The following is a 12,290-nucleotide window of genomic DNA, read 5'->3' as shown; positions in this document are numbered from 1 at the left end:
GATGGCGCTGGCGTCGCCAGCCGCCATCCCCCGCCAGCGCCATGGCGATGGTGAGAAGGGGACGCGCGCGCACGAGCGGCGCGCGCGTCCCCTTCCGACGGCGCTTCCATCCGTTCCCCCGGGTCCCCGCTGGCTTGCCGGCGGTAACCCGGGGTCCCCGCCGCCTGCCCGCACCCCCCCCCTAACCCCCCTAACCCTGTCCGTCTCCCTGAGGCGGAGACAGACAGGGTTTCCGTCACTGGCGTGGCAGCTGGCGGGTCGCCAGCGCGTACGTTCTGGCGACCCGCCAGCAAGGATGGGACCTGCCCCATCTGTTTGAAACAGCCGTCTCATCTCCATCCACCTAGATGCCATGCCAATCCTACTAGAACTAGAACAGATGCATGAATTTGCATATAAGAAGCAATAGGTAGCCATAATACAGTCATGACACTTACCACTCCAAAGCCGCCCCGGCCTATCTCATGTCGGATGGTCAGCCTCTTGATAGAATCCGAGACATTGCCGGGGCAGGGTGCTGACTCGCTGCTTGTTCCTTGTGGGGTAAAATTACAGACAGTTTATATATTGTATAACAAAATGGTGTAATAAGGAGACAGTAAGACAGGGTTGTTGACTTTGTGTCTGCTCTCTCTGGGAAAGGGCAGCCAGCTCCAGGAGGTAGGGGCAGGGGCGAATTTAGGGGTCAGGCCGCCCCTAGGCACAAAATGTTTGGCCGCCCCCCCCCCCCCACACCATTTTAACATATGTAAGAAAACACAATAGAAACGCAATAGATAAACTGCATAATTAATAATAATAATATAATATTAATATAACCAATATTACCCTCTGCTGTCACTAACTAAGGCCTTTATTCAGATCTGATCGCAGTACAAATTTGTTTGGAAAATGGGCAAAACCATGTGCACTGCAGGTGGGGCAGATGTAACATGTGCAGAGAGAGTTAGATTTGTGTGTTATTTTGTTTCTGTGCAGGGTAAATACTGGCTGCATTATTTTAACACTGCAATTCAGATTTCAGTTTCAACACACCCCACCCAAATGTAACTCTCTCTGCACATGTTACATCTGCCCCACCTGCAGTGCACATGGTTTTGCCCATTTTCCAAACAAATTTGAACTGCAATCAGATCTGAATAAGGGCCATAGAGAGCTCTCTATGGACAAGGGGAAGAAAGTGACTCCGCTGCAGTCATATCCCTCCTTCCTTTGTCAGCCCAACTCCTCTCCTTACCTCCCTCACTCATCCTATGTTCCTCTCCCTCCCTCTGTCTGCAATACACTTCTCCTTTCCTCCCTCTCTCTCTCTCTCTATGGGGTATATTCAATGACTTTTGCATGCTGTGACAGCGAGCAGTGATGCCTGCTTGCTGTTACAGCGAGCAGGGTCAGTATTCAACTCACCCCCTGCACACGCCATTTTCACGTCGCTGCATTTTTGCAGCGAGGGGGAAACGACATGTGCGGCCACAAAAACAATGAGTCTAGCGGCTAAATGCATTAGCCACAAGCCTGACTCTTTGGGGGAATCCTCACTGGCATCTGACAGCGAGGGTTCCCGGTTGCTCGCCGGTCACATTGAATACAGGCCTATGTACCTCTCCCTGATAAATATATATATCTCTCCTTCCCTCACTCACCCCATGTAGCTCTCCCTCTCCTTGATAGCCATGTATCGCTCCATCCCTCCCTCTCTCATACTATGTACCTCTCCCTCTCTGACAGCCATATACCTATCCAACCCTCCCTCTATCCTTCTGTCTGACAACCATATATCTCTCCATCTCTGACCTGATATACCTATCCCTCTCTCTTTTTCTCTCTGACAGCCCTACACATCTATTTCCCTTACTATGTGACCCTATGTACCTCTTACTTATCAATACAGCACCTTTCACTAGACTGTACCTTACTTCCTGCAGAGGGATGAAGGACAGAAGGGTTTGGCAGCACAGGATGATGGAAGAGGTGCTGTGCAGGAGCTCCGTGCCCAGTACCTGTCACTCGTTTTCATGAGGTGGGGGGAGTGGGGGGTTGTGCGGAGCGGCAATGGATACTCAGTGTCCAGTACCCGGTACTTACATGCCGGGCTCCTCCAGTGGTGACTTGGGCGGCAGGCGCATGTATGCAGGCACTGGCCGGGTGGCTCTGTTTTTAGCTATAATATATATGCTGGGCTCCAACGCTCCTCTGTGGGGGAAAGGACAGTCCATGGCAGCGTTACAGGTGCACCAAACACTGGGGCTTGTGCGGTGCGCATCACAGGAGCTGCCTCCTCTCCTGCTGCTGGCCACTCCCCGCAGCTGACACTGAGGACTGAGCAGTGAGCACCCGCTGCCCCACCATCCTCCTTTCTCCCACAGAGGAGCGTTGGAGCCCAGCATATATATTATAGCTAAAAACAGAGCCACCCGGCCAGTACCTGCATACGTGCGCCTGCCGCCCAAGTCACCTCTGGAGGAGCTCGGCATGTAAGTACCGGGTACTGGACACCGAGCATCCATTGCCGCTCCGCACAACTCCCCCCCCCCCCCCGCCTCATGAAAACGAGTGACAGGCACTGGGCACGGAGCACCTGCTTCTGTCTCACACCTGCCTGAGTCCAAGTCAGCAGCACGTCGCACAGTAGCTTGCTTACGAGTCACATGGGAATTGTCCCTGACTGACCAGGCAGCAAGAGGCGTCTGCCAGCTGCCGGCCCTAATAGGAGCCACCCCTAGGCCCGTGCCTCACAGGCCTAGTGATAAATCCGGCCCTGGGTAGGGGGCGATGGTGGTGGAGGACCTGCAAATGGAGTGGAGCCAGGGGTGGGGCTATTTAAATAAGTGTACAAGTGGGCGTGGCCAATGCTATTGCATCATCGTGGCAACTGCTGTGTAATGCCGGTTTTACAGACATTACACAATGGGGAGGAGGGCCACAATGATGAAATTTGCATCATCTGGTCTCCATGGACCCTCCCATTGGACACTTTCACCATTCTAGGGGACGGGAGGTGATCCCGAATATCGGGGGCCTCCCGGTCATTCCAGGAGGATAGGCAACTATGCAGTAAGATGATGATTACTGAACTGGGATAATTGGGAACACTAAATACACGCCTATCTCTTTAAACTCTGTATTATCCTATGTATTGTTATGAAATTCCAGTTCCTACTAGGTATGTACATGTGCATTTGTCTAATGTCAGCTCCTCAGCCATCAATTCACTAGAACAGTGGTTCTCAACCTCGGTCCTCAAGGAACCCCAACAGTGCACGTTTTCCAGGGCTCCACTCAGAATCATAGATGGAATAATTAGCTCCACCTGTGATCTATTAAAATGTGACAGTGAATAATGAGTGCACCTGTACAACTGCCAGGAGACATGGAAACCCTGCACTGTTGGGGGTCCTTGAGGACCGATGTTGAGAACCACTGCACTAGGTTTGAAAAAACTCAGGAGCCCGAGGTGTGCTCCCCACCACCAGTGCTGTGCCTAAACACGTGCAAAGGAGGCCGTGCGACCGAATGGGTCCGTCTCCGAAGAGACAGGGCCCCGTTTTTCCCCTAACCCCTCTCAACCATAAGGCCGAAGAGGGGAAAATAGGGAACGGTGGGTCCTCTTCGCCGAAGCTCAGAGAGACCCTCATTCCTCAACCCCCGAAAGGGTTAGGACGGTGGGTCCTCCGCACCCCGTGGTTTGGAGAGACCCGCTGTGGACTTCCCTCCGCCTTGCGGCTCGGGGTCGTCCTCGGGGGGGCACGAAGCTCTCCCCAAAAGGCGAGAGCTTCGGCACGTTGGGGAAATGGAAGGCCCGAAAGGGTCGACCACACTGCCCAAAAAAACGTGACAAACTACAAAAAACAAGGAACGTGAAAAGTGACAAACGTGAGAGGGGAAGAGAAATAAATAATAAAGGACCCTAGCCAGAAGGCCAGGGTGGGGGTGTGAAAAATTGTCCTACCCCATCCAAAAGGACGAGGTAAGGACGTGAAGCGCATACCTAGAGGGAAAGTGCGCAGTGCTAGTGCCATACTAGTGCATGGTGATTTCGGGATCACCCGTGCATGTTCGGCACCCCCGAGTTTCCCCGGGGGCACAGTGCAGCCTCGGACTCCAAGCAGCCAGCCAGTCAGCGTCCGACCAAGTGTTTCTCCGTCTCAACAGCAGGCATTTTCCAGCCCCTGGCATGGGAATAGGTACTCCACTGGGCTTTTCGAAAGACTCCCTTAGGGGCTGCACCCCCCTCGGAAGAGCAATCTACTCAGTCCCAGTGTTTCTCCGCTCCCAGGGTTAAGATACTAAGCTGAGCTTTTCGCTGTGCCCAGGCTGTCGGCTTGGCCAACCTGGACCAATCTACTCGGTCTCAGCTTTTCTCCGCTCCCTGGGAATGGATACTAGACTGAGCCTTTCGCTGTCTCATCCTTCGGGGGCTACGAACCCCGTCAAGAGAGTCAAACTACTAGGCCCAGTGTTTCTCCCCCCCTCTTACCAGTGGATTTACGGAAACAACACCTCCTACCAAAGGCAGAGGTGAAGATACTCAGTGAGACTTTTCACCACTCCCAGGCAAAAAAGAGGGGTCCCACACCCTCCGCCCATAAGAGCAGCTACTCAGTCCAACCTTTCTCTATTCTCTGCCAGAGGCCAGTCCATACCCACTGATAAGAACAGATACTACACTTGATCTTAGCCAAAAGGCCGAGAAGCGATAATAATTAGCTCCACCTGTGATCTATTAAAATGTGACAGTGAATAATGAGTGCACCTGTACAACTGCCAGGAAACATGGAAATCCTGCACTGTTGAGGGTCCTTGAGGACCGAGGTTGAGAACCACTGCACTAGGACATCAGCAGAAGCCTCAGACCGCAATATACTGGTAGTAGCGATGCTGCTTATTGCCATGTTCTCATACCTCCCAACTGTCACAATTACAGCGGGACAGTCCCGATTTTCGGGTCCTGTCCCGATGTCCCACCCGCGGCAGGCATTGTCCCGCTGCGGGGGGATGGCAGTTGGGAGACCCCCCAATCTAATAGAATAGACGCTGTGCGCATGATTCTCGTATGAAAATGAGATTGCGGCTAATTAGCATAAGCTGCTCCCTCATTTGCATACGCCCGCCCCCTTTTCGGGCGAGTGTCCCTATTTCCCCGACACAGAAGTTGGGAGGTATGGACCACTCACTGTCACCAGTGTGGAAAACTCAGATTCCACCGCCTGGTAACTGCTGTCCTATCCTGCAGTGAGCAGCTGGGCACCTGTCGTTGCAGCAGCGCAATCATCTGAGTGCCAGGAAGCCTGCACGATCCCTATCCACTGGCTCCATGTCATGTAGTTCAACTGGAGCCAATCCAGGGCTCCGAACACTAAAGAACAGCTGGTAATGTGCAGAAGGTTGCCATTGGCTACAGCAGAGCCTTAAGTCCGGGTGACAGTTTAACTATTGAAACCCCTTCATTAACAGAGTAGTCACATGACATCACATGGTAAGCACCCGAGCTGTACATTCACTCTGTATTTCTACTAGGAGAGACTAATACCAGCTAAATCCCAACTTCACTCCATCTGCCCCCACCCGACTGTTTTCCCATTATCTACAGTAGGTGTCTCATCCGGTGCTTGTACACACAGAAATTGCATTCCTGTTCCTCATGATCTGATAATGTTCTATGTTTCCTAACCTCCCTGTGTATGTGGTCAGTGTCAGACTGGGGCATGAATGGACCACCGGGTGATTGCAGTGGTAGAAGCCCATGCTTAGGGCTGTGGCCTGTCTCCAGAGGGGGTGTGACTAGCCAACATTTAGGGGGTATGGATCATTAGGTCGACATGCATTTAGGTTGACATGAGTTGAGTTTGACATGACTTTAGTTCGACAGGGTCATTAGGTCGACATGGGTAAGGTCGACAGGGTCATTAGTTCAACATGGGTAAGGTCAATTTTTTTTTAACCAGAATGTTAACACAGTCAACATAAACACTAAAATGTAGCACAGCGTCCCCTCGCATGGCTCGTTGCACTCTGTATGCTTCGGGCCCAGTGCCTCACTGTGTTCGGCACACTATTTTATTCTCCCACCACACCCTAGTGCAGGGCTGGGCAACACCGGCCCTCCAGATGTTAATGAACTACACATCCCAGCATGCCTTGCATCAGTTTCAGCATGGCCACATAGCAATACGAATGCAAAGCATCCTGGGATGCGTAGTTCATTAACATCTGGAGGGCCGGTGTTGCCCAGCCCTGCCCTAGTGGATGGTAGGGCATGAAATACCGCCTGTCGGCATATGTCGGCTCAAAAAAGCAGTAAAAAACCCCATGTCGGCCTATTGACCCTGTCCACCTTACCCATGTCGACCTAATGACCCTGTCGACCTAACCCATGTTGACCTTAAGTCATGTTGACCTTCCTGCATGTCAACCTAAATGCATGTTGACCTAATGGTGTCAACCTAATGCTTGTCGACCATCATGCTGGAGACCAATGACCGTGTCCCCACTGAGGCTTGGCTAACCACTAGAGAGTGCATAGTCTGGGCCCATTTATACATATATTCCATGCATGATAATAAGTATGGTATCTGTGCACTGGTGTCTCCACCCATTCCCCTTCCTTACATATATAATGATCATTTACAGATTATTGCACTGTAGAATATGCACCATAGTCAGTGGCGTAACTAACATTTTTGCGCCCCCAACGCCGAAATTGACATCATGTGTCATGTGTAAGGGGCATTACTGTGTGGTATTATCAGGGGTGCCGAGAGAAAGGGGTAGGGGGTGCAAATTACCCAGACCAAATTCTGATGAGAGGGCCCAGTGGGGTCCCTGGGCCCCCTCCCCTTAAGTGACAGCAGCAGCTGCAGCTCTTCTCCTCTGCCCAGCTCACACTGCTTTGTGCTGGGTTGCAGTGGGCCATGGAGGTGCTTAAAATACAATATTTTCTCAGGATTATTTTCTAAGGGTATAATGTGAATAATGTGAGGAGTAATGTATATAAGGTAAAGTGGTACTACTGTATGGTTTAACGTGAATAAGGGACACCATCGCATGATATAATGTGAAGTTGCACTACTGTGTGGCCTAATTTCAATTGGGGGTACTATTGTGTGGCCAAGCCCCTCCCAGCAAGAACACACCCCTGTTTGGGCTACGTACCGAATGTGTGCACTGTTTCTATTTAAAATATTGCGAGTAGGAACACCAAAATGATGACTGCTATGATGAGGGTTGATGGTGCTGGGAAAGGGGAGCAGGGTCAGAGGCAGGACTAGTGGCGGTGCTAGGGGGCACCAGCCAAAATCTTGCCTAGGGCATCATTTATCCTAGGGCCGGCTCTGAATTTAGCACTGTGTAATACATACACATTATTGTGTAGATGTGTACTGCCTCCTGTGATAACTGGCTTATTCCATGCCTTCTACCACACTCTTCATGGAAAATTCCATACTTTTGTTCAATTAAATAAAATAGAACATTTTATGCACCTTTAAGTCTGCACGCGTTTACATTTGTACTTGTGCTATTTTTGCTATCTTCATGTATGTATGTAGTTTTCAGTCAACCTTATTAGTGGATCATCATCACATCGCTTATGCAGAAGTATAATAAGTCTATTATTGTTTACATTCTTATTCCTGTATCATTGTACATCTTATGCAACCCATGTAGTGCAGGAAAGGACGGCAACTCTCCCGCATTGTCCGTGGGGGGGGTCCGTGGGGGTTCCGTGGGTCAAATGACGCAATCGCGTCACTTAAACCACGCTCCCCGCAGTGCAATGCATAAAATACTGGCATTGCACGGGGGCGTGGCTAAAATGACGTGATCGCTCTAGCCACGCCCCTAAATGGGTCATCACAGCTGTGGCTCCGCCCTTTTTTCTCCCGGCTTTGGGCCCGCCCCCCTGCCATACTGAGCTGGCTGCTCTCTCCTGGAGAGAGCAGCCAGAAAGTCGGCAACCATGATGTAGTGGCTTCAAATATATTTCAAGCAAGTCTCCCGCATTGTAGTCAATTTCGGGGGTCTGCGGGGAGGGGGGGGGCTAAAATTAGGTAAATTACATCATTTTGCGCCTTTTTAGCCCCTCCCCCATCTATGAACCCGCAAATTAATGCGACTGCCGGTCGTGGGGGCGGGGCTTGGTGACGTTAGCATCGCCCTGCTCCCAAAACGAAGCCTCGTCCAGCCACCCTTTCACTCCTCCTGGGCTTCTCCCGGAGAGGAGTTTTAAAAAGTCGGCTAGTTTGGGCCTCACAACATACTACATATCTCTGCACAAGATGCGACCTAGACAAATCCCTTGCAATATACCTTTAAGAATTACCAGGCAATAAAACAACTTTAAAAGGAAGCAATATAATTAGTAAATTTCCATAAAAAATTGCTGAATCTAGGACAGGTGTCTTTAAATCAACAGCACTATTCATCATGAGTGTTACAGATAACTCAATGTCCCAGTACTGTAACTCCATAATTGTGCGACACACTCCTTAAACAAGATCTAAGATTTATTATTTGTCTTTCGTGTTTTGACTTTTCTGTAGATTTGGAGTCCTTTGTTGAATAAAACATATGTCTTTAGCTAGTGAGCAGTCTCTAGGTTAAGAATTAGTTTTATGGTCTAGTCAGTGGTGGAACTACCGAGGGGCAGCATAATGTGTAAGGGTATTACAGTGTGTCGCATATTGTGTAAGGGGCATTGCGGTGTATTGCATAATGCGTAGGGTATTACAGTTTGTTGCATATTGAGTAATGGGCATTGCAGTGTATTGCATAATGTGTAGGGTATTACAGTGTTTGGCATAGATTGTAATGGGCATTACAGTGGGCTGCATAATGTGTTTTTGGGCTTGTAGTGTCTCACATAATGTGTAAGGGTATTACGGTGTGTTGCATATTGTGTAAGGGGCATTACGATGTGTTGCATAAAGTGTAAGGGGCCTTGCGGTGTGTCACATAATGTGTACGGGGCTTTGCGGTGTGTCACATACAGTATTGTGTTAGGGTATTACGGTTTGTCGCATAATGTGTAAGGGGCCTTGTGGTTTGTCGCACATTGTGTAATGGGCATTGCCGGGGGGGGGGAGGAGGGGGCATTTTAAATTTTGCTATGGGGCCCACAAAGTTCTAGTTACGCCTCTGGGTCTAGCCTGATGCTGTCCTGGTATATATTTAGTGATAAATCATAGTCAATATAGAAATAAAATAGAGAAACTTCCTATTTAGTGCTTAGATTTCAATGTGGGTGAGTTATTTTTAAAGTGTCAGATTCGGAGGATGTAGTTATTGTTGTCCCGCTATTTCAATAAGAGTAACATTTATTTAGTGATATATCACCATCGATATAGAAATGAAATAGAGAAAGTTGCTATGTACAGTAGTTGTGCTTGGATTTTTAATAGATGTGAGCTGTGGTGGTTTTTACCTTTGGGCTGCAGGGCTGCAGCCCACCAGGTAACATCCGCTGCTGTTCTCTGCCTATGAAGCCAGATGCAGTGTGTGAGACTGCTCTGGCTTCAATGTGACTAGCAGGGACTTCCTATTGGAAGTCCGACCTGCCAGTCACTCAAGGCAGTCCCATTGGGAGGTGTTCCCTCCCTCCGGAATGCCTCTTTGTGCGCAAATGCAGGGCAGCCCCAAAAACGTGTTTTACGCATGTACAGTACCATGGACGACTGCGCATTCGCTGGACTCAGGAACCTGATCAAGCCTCTGGGGGCTGCTGCAAAGGCAGCCCATGGAGACTTGGGCCAGGGCATGCGCAGTACGTATGAAGTTGCTGTGCATGCACTGGCCCCGTGCAGGGGACCGTCAGCAGCATGGAGCACAGCGGTGGCAGCAGCCCCCTCCTCCGCAAGGGTAAGAGCCACCACTGCATATGTATAATGTATAAATTAACTGCACAGTCTGGGACCTGATTCCTAGAGCAGGGGGTGGGTCTTCAGGCAGTGGGGCCCACCGGGGGTTTCCCCTGTACCCCTGTGGGCATGTCCAACAGTGTATATGCTCATTTGTTACTGCTCTATATGTAGGCTTATGGATATTCCCTCTTCTGTGGCACTGCAGGGGGCAGCTGTGATCGGCGATCCCAAAAATATCACCCACCAGCCTGGGCTGTCTGCACTGCAGCAGCGCTACCTCCCCTGCTATCGCCCCCTCCTGGCCAGCCGTGAGCAAAGTATTTTTTTTATACAGAATAAATCATTTTTTTCCAGAAATGACCCATTTTTTTTATTCTCAAATTATGTAAATACAAGTTATATAATCTTTGTTCACTATAAGCAGCATATTTGTAATACAATTATACTGAATTGGGTGTAAATTGCTATAAGGAAGGAACCAAGAAATGCAGCATCAGGTGAACACTATAGCAGCTAATGGGCCAGATGTACTATGCATTGAGAAGTGATAACCTGGAGAAAGATTAACTAAAATCCAACCAGCTCCTGTCAGTCTGTATCATGGCAGTTAGGAGCTGATTGGCTGGTACATTATCACGCTCCACTTTATCAGTTTTCAAGGCTTAGTACATCTGATTTGTTACAAATGTTTTTAAAAACATGCAGCATTTTATCTCATTATGTAATACTGAAGAAAAATAATAAGCACAGGTAGTTCCTATAATACCCTAACATTCAAGAAATGTAGTAAAGAGCGTTCCCTATAATGCCTAAAGCAGGAGGTAATCCCAATAATGTCTATGTACCAAATATTGGTTCTCTAGTAACATTTTAAAGATACAACTTTGTCAGTATAACACTCATTAAATATATCAGGCCTCCAACTGACACTGCTGGGTTATTACAAATGCCCCGTACTAAGAAACACTTTGCCTAATAAGGTCACTTTCCCCTCTGTACCTGGTCTAGGCTGATCTCCATGATCAGCCTCTTTCGGTGCACTTGTCCTCCTTTTCTTCTCTCCAATGGTCAAATCCGGTGTGTGTCGTCTTTTTGGGGTGATCTTTATCCTCCTCTTCCCTTTGCCGACATCAGGACGCAGTCTCTTCTGTGTCGGCTCCGAGGTCTTCTCATTCTCACTCTCCCTGCTTCGCTTTCTTCCGTCCATCGTCTCTTTCCGCTGTGATGTCTTCTCCATCTTCTCACTGGACACCATCTTCATCAGAAACGTCAGTTGGAAGTGGCATGCGGCAGTTGGAAGTGGCATGCGGCAGTTTGAAACGTAAACAAGGTGTCATGTGATGTGGCCAGCTTGCTGCTCACCCATATACATTATACTGTATACTGTATACTGTATATTATCCATGAGGATACCTGTATGATGGCTGGTGAAATATATGGATAAATAGTCCAATATTTATTGGGCATATTATTGGAAGTGGGTCCAATGTTCTTATTACTTCTTTATTTATATCTATTTATAATGGCAATAAAGGAATATAGGTTACAATGTACATTTGTATATGAATTGCCAGCATGGTAACTGATCCTAAAAGCTGATACAACAATAAAAAATGAATAGGCAAAACCTGGAGTCACACAGTGACAAGCCACGGACTTAACAGGTGGGGACTAGTAAAATTATTATTTCAACATGGGCCAGAACAGGACACTAGTCTTTGCTGCGCTTGCCCCACCCCCTAAACCATGTGATGTCATCATGTCACCCATAGGGGGCAGGTCACTGACTAGAAGTAGAGCAGTGCTTGGAGCATCATACGAATGCTTTGGGCAGCCCCACTAGCTGCAGGCTGCTGCTGCAGGTGCTATTGGCATCAGCTAATCACACTGGTACAGACATAACTGACACATAGGCAGCTGTTACCAAGGAGCTTAGCACTACCCCTAGGCTAATACTGACCCCAATGCTAATGTCAACATTTAACAATGTCGACTCTTACATTCTGGTACTGATATCATGAATGTCTATTTACTGGTTATATACAGGAGCATCACCAGCTAGGCTGGGCCCCAGCAAACTAATGAGGGTGTGTGTGGCTATCGGTCCTTGACAAGGAGAGAGATGACAGGCTGCTGCTGCTGCTGCAGTTGTCTCTCTCTCTCCAGCTCAGCACACAGCAGCAGGATTTGAGCTGGGGAGAGAGGCTGTGCTGCGGAAGCCTATACTCTCTGCTTCCCACTGCCAGGCTCCCTGCAAAGTGGGCGGGCCCCGGGCCCCTCCAGCAGACCGGGGCATGGGTGGAATGTACCCCCCCCCCCCTCTCAACGGCCCTGGCTATATACTGTGTCACACACAAGGACAGTGACCACTGCAGTTTTGGGACCTTGACAGTCATAATGACTGAGCAGCACATTACATGATGTATTGCAGCA

General features: G+C 49.1%; 1 pseudogene; it reads right to left on the bottom strand.

The window, feature by feature from the left end:
* Window positions 1–4,492: 4,492 nt before the first annotated feature.
* LOC146025446 (U2 spliceosomal RNA) lies at window positions 4,493–4,698 on the bottom strand (annotated as a pseudogene).
* Between the last annotated feature and the right edge of the window lie 7,592 nt (window positions 4,699–12,290).

This window comes from Crinia signifera, chromosome 7 (genome assembly GCF_055691185.1).
Source record: "Crinia signifera chromosome 7, ASM5569118v1, whole genome shotgun sequence".
NCBI lineage: Eukaryota > Metazoa > Chordata > Amphibia > Anura > Myobatrachidae > Crinia > Crinia signifera.
This window is presented reverse-complemented; position numbering and strand designations above follow the sequence as displayed.